The 12,596-nt window shown below is 44.5% G+C and overlaps 1 protein-coding gene and 1 non-coding gene across 2 annotated transcripts in view; both read right to left on the bottom strand.

Annotated features, from left to right (window-relative positions):
- LOC145404703 (gonadotropin-releasing hormone II receptor-like) overlaps positions 1-12,596 on the bottom strand; it is a 315,031-nt gene that overhangs the window by 136,524 nt on the left and 165,911 nt on the right. The window lies entirely within an intron of this gene.
- LOC145404805 (5S ribosomal RNA) lies at positions 3,666-3,784 on the bottom strand. The gene has a single exon (XR_013898248.1). It is a non-coding gene; the product is annotated as a 5S ribosomal RNA (ribosomal RNA).

Consider the following 12,596-nt stretch of genomic DNA (forward strand, 5'->3'; position numbering starts at 1 on the left):
ATTACGGATGAGAATCCATTGTACAATTTGCAGTAAGATATCAAAGTCATATCTGCCCTCCTTTACACTACTTTTGAGAAATTTCAATTTGATGAGAGGGCTGACTCCCCTAAAAATAATGGTGGAAATCTCTATTTCGCGGAAGACATTATCAAGGAACCAGACGAATTGATCTGGAAAGCGTTGTCAAAATCCATTTGCTCACTTTCCCTATTGCCTTATCTTCCCTCCTTTCACTGATTCTCAGAATTTTCAATTACGATGAGGGGGGTGTGACGTAACGAAGGGATTTGTTACGAAGTAAGGGAGGATAAGAAGACTTAAATGAAAACGGGAGGGTAAGGTATGGAGGGCAGAATATCGGAGTGGGAAACAGGCGTGAGCGGCGGAGAGACATACATGAATGGATGGACGGATGGAGTGATGGATGGACGGATGGATGTATGGACGGACAGACTGACAGCCAGATAGATGGGCAGTGACAGATAGATAGATAGATAGGTAGACAGATAAATAGATAGATAGATTAATAGACAGTAGACAGAAATCTCTCTCTCTCTCTCTCTCTCTCTCTCTCTTTGCCTGTCTATCTAGAAAGTGTAATGGAGGGTGAATAAGGGGTAGGGTAATACAGGAACTAAGTCAGTAGTCAAAGGACTGATGGAACTGATACGCACACACGAGTACGTTTCCCTGTGTAGGGTATACTGTAGTTCACACTGAAGTCAGTTAAGAATGATCACAGAATTGTTCAGTAAGCTCTTAATTTGGTTTAGGATGCCGTGTAAGTAGCTCGGAATACACTACATAGTTCAGAGTGCTCTCAAATTGTTGAAGAAACACTCTGATAGTTCAGCATAACTTCTTATAGATCAGAATGCACTACACAGTTCAGAAATCATGGGACAGTGTTCGAAATAGTTACAAAGTAGTTCAGAGTGCTCTCTAAATCGTTCCGACAACACTGTATATAGATCGAATGATCTCTCAACATACTTCATAATTATCTCCTTCACACACACACACACACACACACACACACACACACACATTATGGCAGCAGAAACAAACATAATTACTGTCACTTTTCCGCGCAGTACGACACAGAAAGTTTACCAGTAATAAGTTTACCTATTAACTGACACACATAAATGTTGTTTACTGTACTCTAGCACATTATATAGAAAATAAAGGAAGGGAACTATATTTTCACTGAGGTACAGGGCGGCTACAAAAAGCTATTAAGTGTAGGTATAATTTACTGGACTATGCTTAGTTTGTGTTCACCTGACGGAATTGGACCACTCGCAGAACTTGCACAATATTACGTGGTTGCAAGAAATTCGAAGAGCCTTAGTTATAAATTAAGATTGAGACTCCTTGGTCACTAGTGAAAGTAACGTTAAAGTCTGACCACACCAGGCCATCAGCTGAACTGAAAGGCGTTAGAGATCTTTATGGAGTATACGCGCAGTAGTCGTGATTCTTAACGTCATGAATCATAGTGGTGAAAAAAACTTAGAATATACACTAAATTTTGCTGCATCAATATACGTATTCCCTCATGGCTGACTGATGAAAGTTTTGCACAGGGCGATCAAACCCGGTCGTGTGACTGAGATGCTCGCAGATTCGAGCCCTGACAGCAGACACAGTACTTCTCATGTATCCCGCCCGGCAGATGGAGGAAAAAAAAAAAAAAAAAAAAAAAAGCGATTGATAAGGGGGGTTCAGGGAGCGTTTGGTTTCTGAAAAATAAAAAGTATTCCTTATGAAATTTCGTTACCTCTTGGACACTGCTCTTCTTGATACGGTTAGGTGAGAATGCATTAAAAAATATTTCGGAGTCCGTATGTATTAACTTTCCTAAGCCCATGTTGTTTATAATTTTGCCGTATATACTCGTACGTTTGTCTCTACTCTTACGCCTTTTTTACATATCAAGCGAATATTAAAGTGAAACAGTGGGAAAGCAAAAGGATCAGTGGTAATAATTAATTCATGGACAACATCTTGTAAAATTAATACGATCCTTTACAATACTACCTGATATTTTTAGAATTTTTGAAAATATTCTAAGATAGAATTCCCTGTGAAGAAGCAAATTTGATCTTGAAAAGTTCCGGATGGTACTGAAAAAATCTGGAATGCTCTAAATGCCGTCTTGAATGTTCTCCAGTGGTTGAGATTAATTGTGAAATGTAACACTGTCAAGCGGTTCGAGATTATCCTGAACTCCTACACCTCGCTGACATTATATTTCATTCTTGATACCCACAAATTACATTAATTTTAGAGGAGACTTTTCGAACTGGTGAGGCCAGATATAGCCTTAATAACTTCATCAAAGCTACAGGACCTACAAGACAAGTACAACCATTTGGATGCAGCAAGACAGAAATGAAGATGTGTACACCCTCACAAAAAAAGCATCGGCACTCTTACAACAGATATCATTCTGAAACATGAATGAAGCATTGTGATATATGGGACACTCTATAACTATAAATGCAAATATTATCTTTGGCAATTATTAGAACTCGCAACTGAACAAAAATGTACTTACTGGGTGGTATATGTTTTGAGGCACCACATCTATAAATTCATGCGTGTCTGCGGAAGTTGCTCATTTTCACAACTATCTTACCCAAAGGGGCCGATACTTTTTTGAGAGGGTGTACAGTCGGCTACAGGAGTCCTGTTACCTCCTGTCATCCCTCTCTCGTTCATGTGGCAACGGCGCACTACTCGCGTGGGTAGGAGGCAGACAGCAGAGAATTTTCTTATTAAACAGTTTGATACAATAAATCGATGTATTCACATGGGACTGAATGAGCCACAGAGGATATAATATAATAATGGAATCTCCATGAGGGTATGTGGTATTACTTGCAATATATACTGCCTTTGAAGATATCTTTGAAGGTATCTTTAAGAGTTTCTTAGGAAATGACCTAAACGCAAAACGGGAAGGACGGACAGGAGGACGGAACGACGGAAAGACGCAAGGACGGAAGGATTGACTGATGGACGGACATGACCAACACTATATGCCCCACTCATATACATGGCGGGGCATAAAAACATGATAAGTAAACTAAAAGCGATGAAATGAGAGAGAGAGAAAGAGAGAGAGAGAGAGAGAGAGAGAGAGAGAGAGAGAGAACATAAGAACATAATAAGAGAGGATAACTGCAGTGGGCAGATTGGCCCATGCTAGGCAGCTCCAAACCCTCCATCCTAAACCGGCAGGAAAAAGTCAGAAGGAACACCACACAGTATTGAAAAACTGGCATGGACATCTTATAGGAAAGTGTGAAACAAGAAAAGAGACAATCATACTGTAACCTGAGAAGGAAAAGGAACTGGTTATGATTTTTTTTTTTTTTTACCCAGCTCGTATTTGTCATATGCTTATCTAATATACTATAGCAGTAGGTGTGTGTGTGTGTGTGTGTGTGTGTGTGTGTGTGTGTGTTTTGGACAGCAGAAACTACACATTCAAATCGCAACAAAATTGTCATAAAAATCGCGAAAAATTCCATCCATCCATCCATCCATTGCCAGACGCCATGTATCCCAGACGGGGTGGCCAATGGCTTAGAGTTAATTGTTTTACAGGGAGGGGCACTAATCCTCCACCAACCCCACTTGACATGTAGGGATGCCAACAGCATCTGGTGTTCCCAGGCGGTCACCCATCCAAGTACTAACCAAACCCAACGTTGCTTAACTTCGCTGATCGGACGGGAAGCGGTGTACTCAACGTGGTATGGCCGTTGGCCAGATGAAGTAAGGTGGGGCGGCCTGGGACTCTACTACAGGTGTACCAGGTTCAAACTTTCACCTGATCACCATCACGTCTGCAGGGGAGGAGAGAGGGTTGGTACTGGCTCTTAAACTCTGATTGTGGGAGACCGGGATCAGGTGTAAAAATTTTTGGGTGCCTAAATGGCTCAATTGGTAAGCCGCTGCACTCACACAGTTGCAAGCGCTGGTTAAAAAGGGTGCCTAAATGGCTCGCTTGGTAAGCTGCTGTACTCACGCAGTTGCTAGTGAAAAATTCGCTGATGTGAAAAAACTTGGTCCCATCACGATTGAAAAACTTTAACTATATTTAATGAGCGATCACATTTTGACCCCAAAACGACGCTCCCGAAGCCTGGCATAGGATCTCCGTAGAATATTTTGCCCAGAGGTAGAACCTGTAGCAGTAGCCGTGTGTCTGTGTGTGTACTTTGGACTTGCGTTCGGAAAACTTGGGTTCCATTCCCGAAGCTGCAAAGAACACGTTCATTTGGTTAGCTGCAAAAAATCCAAGTGACAACGTACACTAGAACAGCACATAAACGCGAGAGCCCTCTGCAGGAGCATGTGCTCATGGGCCCTTCGGGCCCCTCGCACTTGTATAATACACTTTAGCAGTAGCCGTGTGTGTGTGTGTGTGTGTGTGTGTGTGTGTATTTTGAGAAGTCGAAACTACACATTCATATCGCACCAAAATTGGCACAGAAATCGCAAAAAAATTCGCTGATGTGAAAAAACTTGGTCCCATCACGATTGAAAAACTTTTACTATATTTAATGAGCGATCACATTTTACCAAATAAACGCCTCTCCTGGCGCCTGGCATAGGATCTCCGTAGAATTTTTTGTAGGTACAACTAAAGTATTTCGGACTTGCATTCGGACAACTTGGGTTCCATTCCCGAAGCTGCAGATAACACAATCAATTGGTTAGCTGCAAAAAATCCAAGTGACGACGTTACACTAGAACAGCACACAAACGCAAGAGCCCTCCGCAGGAGCAAATGCGAGGGGCGCGAAGGGCCCACGAGCACTTGTCTAATATACTATAGCACTGGCCGTATGTGTGTGTGTGTGTGTATTTTGGGCAACTGAAACTACACATTCAAATCGCACCAAAATTGGCACAAAAATCGCAAAAAAATCGTTGATGTAAACAAAACTTGGTCCCATCACGATTGAAAAACTTTTACCATATTTAATGAGCAATCACATTTTGACCAAAAAAACGCCGCTCCCGAAGACCGGCATAGGATCTCCGTAGAATTTTTTGTCCAGAGATAGAACTAAAATAAACTGGGGGAGGCGGTGGCTGAATCGGTAGAGAGGCAGCCTGCAGTCCTAATGGACCCAGGATTGAATCCCGGCTGGGGCAGGGAACAGTTTAAGGAGTTGAATTTCCTAAAAGCAGACTTTCCTGATCTTCCAGATGACCCGCTGACATATAGTAAAAATACCCACGCTAATGCCAATACACCAGTCCTGTATGAGACAGCCCTAGCATGTATTCAATATGGATGGTGGGTGTTAGCGCAGAAGTGGTGACATGTGGAGGTGTAGGAGGACTACTGGGCCTTTGGATAGGTCACTGCCCCCGAGAAATAGGCCCTGAAGCCTTTGGCCAGAGTTGGACACGTAAAAAAAGAAAAAAATGTAGCAGTAGCCGAGTGTGTGTGTGTGTACTTTGGACTTGCATTCGGACAACTTGGGTTCCATTCCCGAAGCTGCAAATAACATGATCAATTGGTTAGCTACAAAAAATCGAAGTGACAATGTTACACTAGAACAGTACATAAACGCTAGAGCCCTCCAAAGGAGCAAGTGTGAGGGGCCCGAAGGGCCCATGAGCACTTGTCGAATATACTATAGCACTAGCCGTGTGTGTGTGTGTGTGTGTGTGTGTGTGTGTGTGTGTGTGTGTGTGTGTATTTTGGGCAGCCGAAACTACACATTCAAGTCACAACAAAATTGGCGCAAAAATTGCAAAAAAATCGCCGACGTGAAAAAACTTGGTCCCATCACGATTGAAAAACTTTTACTATATTTAATGAACAATCACATTTTGACCAAAAAACGCTGCTCCCGAAGCCCGGCATAGGATCTCCGTAAATTTTTTGCCAAGAGGTAAAACTAAAATAAACTGTAGCAGTAGCCGTGTGTCTGTGTGTGTACTTTGAACTTGTGTTCGGACAACTTTGGTTCCGTTCCCGAAGCTGCAGATAACATGATCAATTGGTTAGCTGCAAAAAATCCAAGTGACATCGTTACACTAGAATAGCACATAAATGCGAGAGCCCTCTGCAGAAGTAAGTGGGAAGGGCCCTTCGGACCCCTCGCACTTGTCTAGCCTATGCTTGAAACTCAGTGGAAGGGGCAGCAACTACATTAGTAAGTAGCTTATTCCATTCGTCTTCTACTCTACTGCCAAACCAATTTCTACATATTTCCTTACTAAAATGGAATTTGTCCTGTTTGAAACCATTACTTCTAGTTCTATCCTGTATGCTCATATTAAGTACCTTGCAAATATCTTCCTTATTTATTTCCTTCATCCACTTAAACACCTAAATAGTCTCACCTTACTCTACGCCTTTCTGGTGAGTGAAGATTTCGTCTTTTTAGTCTGTCTTCATATGAAAGGTTCCGAACATCATGTATCATTTTTGTCATTCTTCTCTGTAGATTTTCTATGAAATCTATATCCATTCTATGGTCTATCTATCTATCTATAGCCTGACGCCCTAATCCCCCAAAGGGTGGCTGCAGACAAAACTCCTCCAAGTCGCTCTGTCACTCACCATTTGACTGCCCTCCCCCCAGCTCACTTCCCCCTCCCTCGTATACCTCTCAACTCCATCCCTCCACCTCATCCTCGGTCTTCCCCTCCCTCTCCCTCCTTCCACTTCACCAAAATACACCCTCTTGGTCAGTCTTTCATACTCCATTCTCTCCACATGTCCAAACCACCCCAATGTATTTCTCCTAATTTTCTCAACCACATTCACATCCACCCCACAATGTTCCTTCACTTCTTCATTCGTCAACCTGTCCCTCCATGTCACTCCACATGCTCCTCTAAAGTAACTCATTTCCACTACTTTGACTCTTGACTTGTTCTTCTCTAACAAGGTCCATGCCTCGCTTCCATACGTCAGGGTAGGGATCACAATACTATCATACAGTAACTTCTTAACCTCCATACTCACCTCCCTATTTCTCATCACTGCGTTCAGTGAATCAACAACCTTCCTTCCCTGCTGTACCCTTTCAAGCACTTCATTCCCAAAAGTTCCATCCTTACTCATCACACTACCCAAGTACTTGAATGCACTCACATTTTCCATATCCTCACCATCCAACCTCACTGTGCAATCTGTGACTTCATTCCTCTCAAACACCATAACTTTACTCTTGTTTACATTAACTTTCAGATTCCTCTTCCTACACATTGTCCCAATTCATTCATCAAACCTTGCAACTCCCAATCGTCTTCACCCAACAATACTGTATCATCAGCAAACAGTAGCCTAACACCGGTATCTTCTACATCTCACCTTCATCACATTCATTGCCCTACCTTGCACCTCCTTTACAACCCCATCCAGGTATATATTAAACAGCCATGGAGACATCATTCATCCCTGTTTCAGTCCCACATTGAGATCAAAGAACTCACTCAACTCACCATCCACTCGCACCGTAGCCCTAGCTCTTTCGTACATACTCTTCACAGCAACCAACAATTCCCCCTCTACTCCATATATTCTTAATACCTTTCACATACCTTGCCTATCCATGCTGTCATAAGTTTTCTCCAAGTACATGAAGGCAGCATACACTTTCTTTCCCTTCTCTAGATATTTCTCCACTAAACATCTTAGAACAAATATCTGATCTACACATCCTTTTCCCTTCCTAAATCCCATTGTTCTTCTCCAACTAACTTCTCTGTTATATGCCTAACCCTATCAATGAGTATTCTACCATATATTTTACCAGTCACACTAAGAAAGCAAATACCCCTATGGTTACCATATACTTCTCTCCCCTGATTTCCAGTCCTCTGGAACCCTTCCCTCTTCCCAAGCCAATCTACACAACTTCCATATCCACTCCACGACAATCTCATCCCCATACTTTAGCATTTCACCACACACTCCATCAATTCCTGGGGCCTTTCCCATCTTGATCTTCTTCATTGCTTCCACTACTTCCGCCCTACTGATCTCACGCATCTCATCTCTTCTTCTCCCAGCCATTCCCCAACCACTTATACTCGCATTGCTCTCACTGTCTACATTCAACAAATCCTCAAAGTGCTCCTTCCATCTCAATTTCTCTCTCTTCTCCACCAACAACCTAGTATTCCCATCTTTCACTCCCCTACTATTTCCCCTTTCACACTTACTTTCTTTACCTCCTTTCAGAACAGTTTCTTACCCTCCCTCCACTTTACACTCAGATTCCTCGCAAACTCTTCATCCACTTTCTTCTTACTGTCCACCAATCTCTTCAGCCGCCTTCTCCTGCTCACATACACCTCTCTCTTCTCTCTCTCATCTTCTCCCGTACCTTTACTCGCTAGCCATTCACTATATGCCTTCTTCTTTTGTTCCACAGCTCGTTTCTCCTCATCATTCCACCATGCTGTTCCTTGCACATCCCTGAATCTCCTTCTCACTCCACACAGCACCTGACACGCTGTGCCTATCTCTTCCGTGAACATCTTACATATATCTTCCACCTCTTCCATCTGCTCTAACTAATACCTTCCCAATCTTTCTTCCACTATGCTCTTATACTCTGCCATTTTCTCACTATCTTGCAACTTCACTCTTCTCACAGGAGCTGTTTCCCCCTCTTTTCCCCTTCGTTTCTTCACCCATTTTCTTTGGAGCCTTACTGTAATGCTAGGTGAAATTAGGCTCGACTTCTCGTTCCTATTTCACCTAACGTGGAGCGGGGTCCTCTTTCGAGACCGGAGCTTAGTGCAATAAAGAGAGGCAGGACACAAAAACTCTAGGCAACAACCTTTACACGTATATTACCACAGTCAGACACAGGACAAATCAGCAGATATTACAGCACAGTATATAGCAATATAAAACCTTATCTAGGATATGTGTATCTCGCAGGATACTCGCTTCTCTGATAGTAATGACAACACAAACAATCCTAGTGTATCAGGATTGCAGTAAATATAGGCGCGCGCGGGGACGCGGGAGGGGCGTTGAGTCTCACTAGGAGGAGATATGAGAGGTGCGAGGAGTGACTTGTGACGGCTAGGGTAAAGTTATGGTAATACTGGAGGGCGGCAGATATTAGCCGTGAAGTTGATATGGTTTCCACTAGCCAAAAGACTTTGGTAATTGATTTTATTCTTGATTTACACTTACTTGAGATATGGGAGTGAGAGAGGGTGGTAAACAAGATTTATGGGTAGCGTGGGGGAGGGAGAGAATACCATTGATACGTCCTTTCACAATATTCCTTCACAGTAATGGGGGTATGTCTTTATAGGGGAATCTCCCGGCGGCACAGGCTTATTAATTGTATAACAGGGATGCCACTCACACGTATAGTCAATTAGATCTTGTTCCCACTCTCGTCCTTTAACTTCTCACTGTGATCTTATTCACCCCGATATTCACTATATGAAATCGCTGCACAATACTTACATTAGGGGAAATCACACTTAATCTAAATCACTCGTGCTACAATATCACACGTATTCATCAGGGGGATAGGCAGGAACATGTCGTCGGCAATCCTGCCAGGCTAGGGGCACCGCCAATGCGAGGCGTGCCGAGAGGGCACGGGATAACTTGTAAGGGCGTCCTCTCGCGTCCTGGGCTTCCCGTGGCTTCCGGGCTTGGCTCAGGCGTGTGGCCCTCAGGACTGGAGCCGAATAGCTCCAGGAACCTCTGTGATAAGTCCCGGTGTCGTGGGGGCGTAGAGAGATCACGCCCGGGTGTCCTGGGGAGAACCGACAGAGACTGTGGGCTGCGGTCTCCAGTGTCTAGGGGCACCGACAGGGGAGGGCTGCGGCAGCGACTTCCACTGGGGTCCGTCAGGTGCGTCTGCTCTAGAGCCAGGCGTAGGGAACAGAAACCAGGGGAGGCTGTGAGGCCTGTCTGGGTCACTCTGGGACATGAAGCCTGGGCTCTAGTCTCCTGCCGTGGGGACGTCTCTCCACTCACCTCTCTCTGCACACCCTCGGAGAGACAGTAGATCGTCTCACGAGGAAGGGAGCGACAAAAGGTCGTCTCTACCAAGACACTCTCGGAGCGACCATAGATCGTCTCATGAGGATAGGAGCGACCATGGATCGTCTCTACTGGAGCACTTTCGGAGCGACCATGGATCATCTCACGAGGATGGGAGCGACCATAGATCTTCTCTACCGGAGCATTTTCGGAGCGACCATAGATCTTCTCTACCGGAGCATTTTCAGAGCGATCATAGATCTTCTCTACCGGAGCATTTTCGGAGCGACCATAGATCGTCTCACGAGGATGGGAGCGACCATAGATCGTCTCTACCGGAGCACTTTCGGAGCGACCATAGATCGTCTCACGAGGATGGGAGCGACCATAGATCATCTCTAGCGGAACTCTTTCGGAGCGACCATTGATCGTCTCTACTGGAACACTTTCGGAGCGACCATAGATCGTCTCTACCGGAACACTTTCGGAGCGACCATAGATCGTCTCTCCCGGAACACTTTCGGAGCGACCATAGATCGTCTCTACCGGAACACTTTCGGAGCGACCATAGATCGTCTCTCCCGGAACACTTTCGGAGTGACCATAGATCGTCTCTACCGGAGCACTTTTGGAGCGACCATAGATCGCCTCATGAGGATGGGAGCGACCATAGATCGTCTCTACTGGAGCACTTTCGGAGCGACCATAGATCGTCTCACGAGGATGGGAGCGACCATAGATCGTCTCACGAGGATGGGAGCGACCATAGATCGTCTCTACTGGAACACTTTGGGAGCGACCATAGATCGTCTCTACCGAAACACTTTGGGAGCGACCATAGATCGTCTCTACCAGAGGGGCGCCGTCTGGAGTGTTTTTTTCTAACTCCACCCCTAGCTGACTCAACAATTCCACTCCACGAAGGTAGTGTCCTTCTCTTACGGTGGCGACGGCGTGGTGGCTGCATGACACAGGGGCGCACGGCCTGGGCTGACATATGTCGCTGTTGCCGGGAGTGGTGGTGACTGGTGGCGGCTACCCCGTGGGGTCCGTGTGGGGGTATCGGCGCATCCTCGGGCATACTAAGCTGTGTTTGGCTTCCCCTGTCGTCGGGGGTACTATGGTATTTCTCGGGGGCACTGTTCTTTAAGCCACGGATTTTACTTACCTTGGCTATCACAAAGTGATGGTCAGAGATTCCATTCCCCCACCCTTTCCACACTCTTGCGTCCAACACTTGTCTTCTCATTCGCTCATCCACACACACGTAATCTATCACTGCCTTTCGTTCAACAAATTCACCGTCCATCCTCCTCATGACTCTCCATGTATACCTATGGATCATCTTATGCCGAAAGGTGTTGGCTATTGCCAACCCCTTACCACCACAGATGTCCACCAAAGCATTATCATTCTCATCTACTTCAGCTGGCACACCCTACCAACCACTCTATCCACTCGTACATTCCCAACTTTGCCATTCATGTCTCCAATCAAAAAACACTCTCTCGCTCCTCTCAAACTTGTCCATACATGATTCTACACTTGCCCAAAACTCATCTTTCACTCTTGCCACTCGGTCTTCTGTCGGCGCATACGCACAAACAGTTGCCCAAGCTTGTATGCCTACTTTCATCCTCACCCATACAATCCTTGCACCCACTGTTCCATACTCTCTTATATTCTCCTTCCACTTCTTGCTTATCATCAGACATACTCCCTCCCTTGCCCTCTCATTCTCATTAATTCCCGCACATATTCCTAAACCGTATTCCCATTCTCTCTTCCTTTCACCTTTCCATCTAGCTTCAGTCAATTCACATACATCCACTCTTGCATCCTCAAGCACCTGAACAGTCTCTCTTTCACTTCATCATACACTCCTCACACATTCCATGTCCCCACCCTTAGAATGTCCTTTGTCCGTTCCTTAGTCGTCAACGTATGGGCCGTCCTGATCCGAGGCGCTTTATTTGCTTGTTTAGTTAGTTCTTTGTACGGGGTGGGACACTAACCCATCACCAACCCTTTTAGTCGTCTCATACGACAAGCAGGGATACTGGGGAAGTATTCTTGAAACCCCCCTACCCTCAGGGGGGGCACGGACACCAAAATTGCACGGCGCAGTCTAAATGTGGCCTTATGAATGCTAGAAAAAGTTGCAGTATTACTTTAGGTGTCCTACTGCTCACGCTTCGCGAAATAAATCCTAGAACCCTATTTCCTTTATTTCTCGCATTAATACACTGTTGCCTTGGTCTCAGGTCTTTACAAACCATAACTCCTAGATCTCCCTCGCATTCCTGTTTAATAATTTCTTTGTTATCTAAGTTGTATTTAGTATCTCTAGTGGTCTTTCCTACATTAAATACATTACATTTTTCAACGTTAAATTCAATTTGCCAATTCTAGACCATTTGGGCAATATATCGAGGTCCATTTGTAAGTTATTGCAATCGTCAGTCGAGTTAATAATATGTATTTTTGTGTCATCGGCAAATTTGCTAATATTGCTAGTGATTCCTGAGTCTAGATCATATATATATATATATATATATATATATATATATATATATATATATAT

Source organism: Coenobita brevimanus, chromosome 64, assembly GCF_032717465.1.
Source record: "Coenobita brevimanus isolate Jiangsu-jjx chromosome 64, ASM3271746v2, whole genome shotgun sequence".
NCBI lineage: Eukaryota > Metazoa > Arthropoda > Malacostraca > Decapoda > Coenobitidae > Coenobita > Coenobita brevimanus.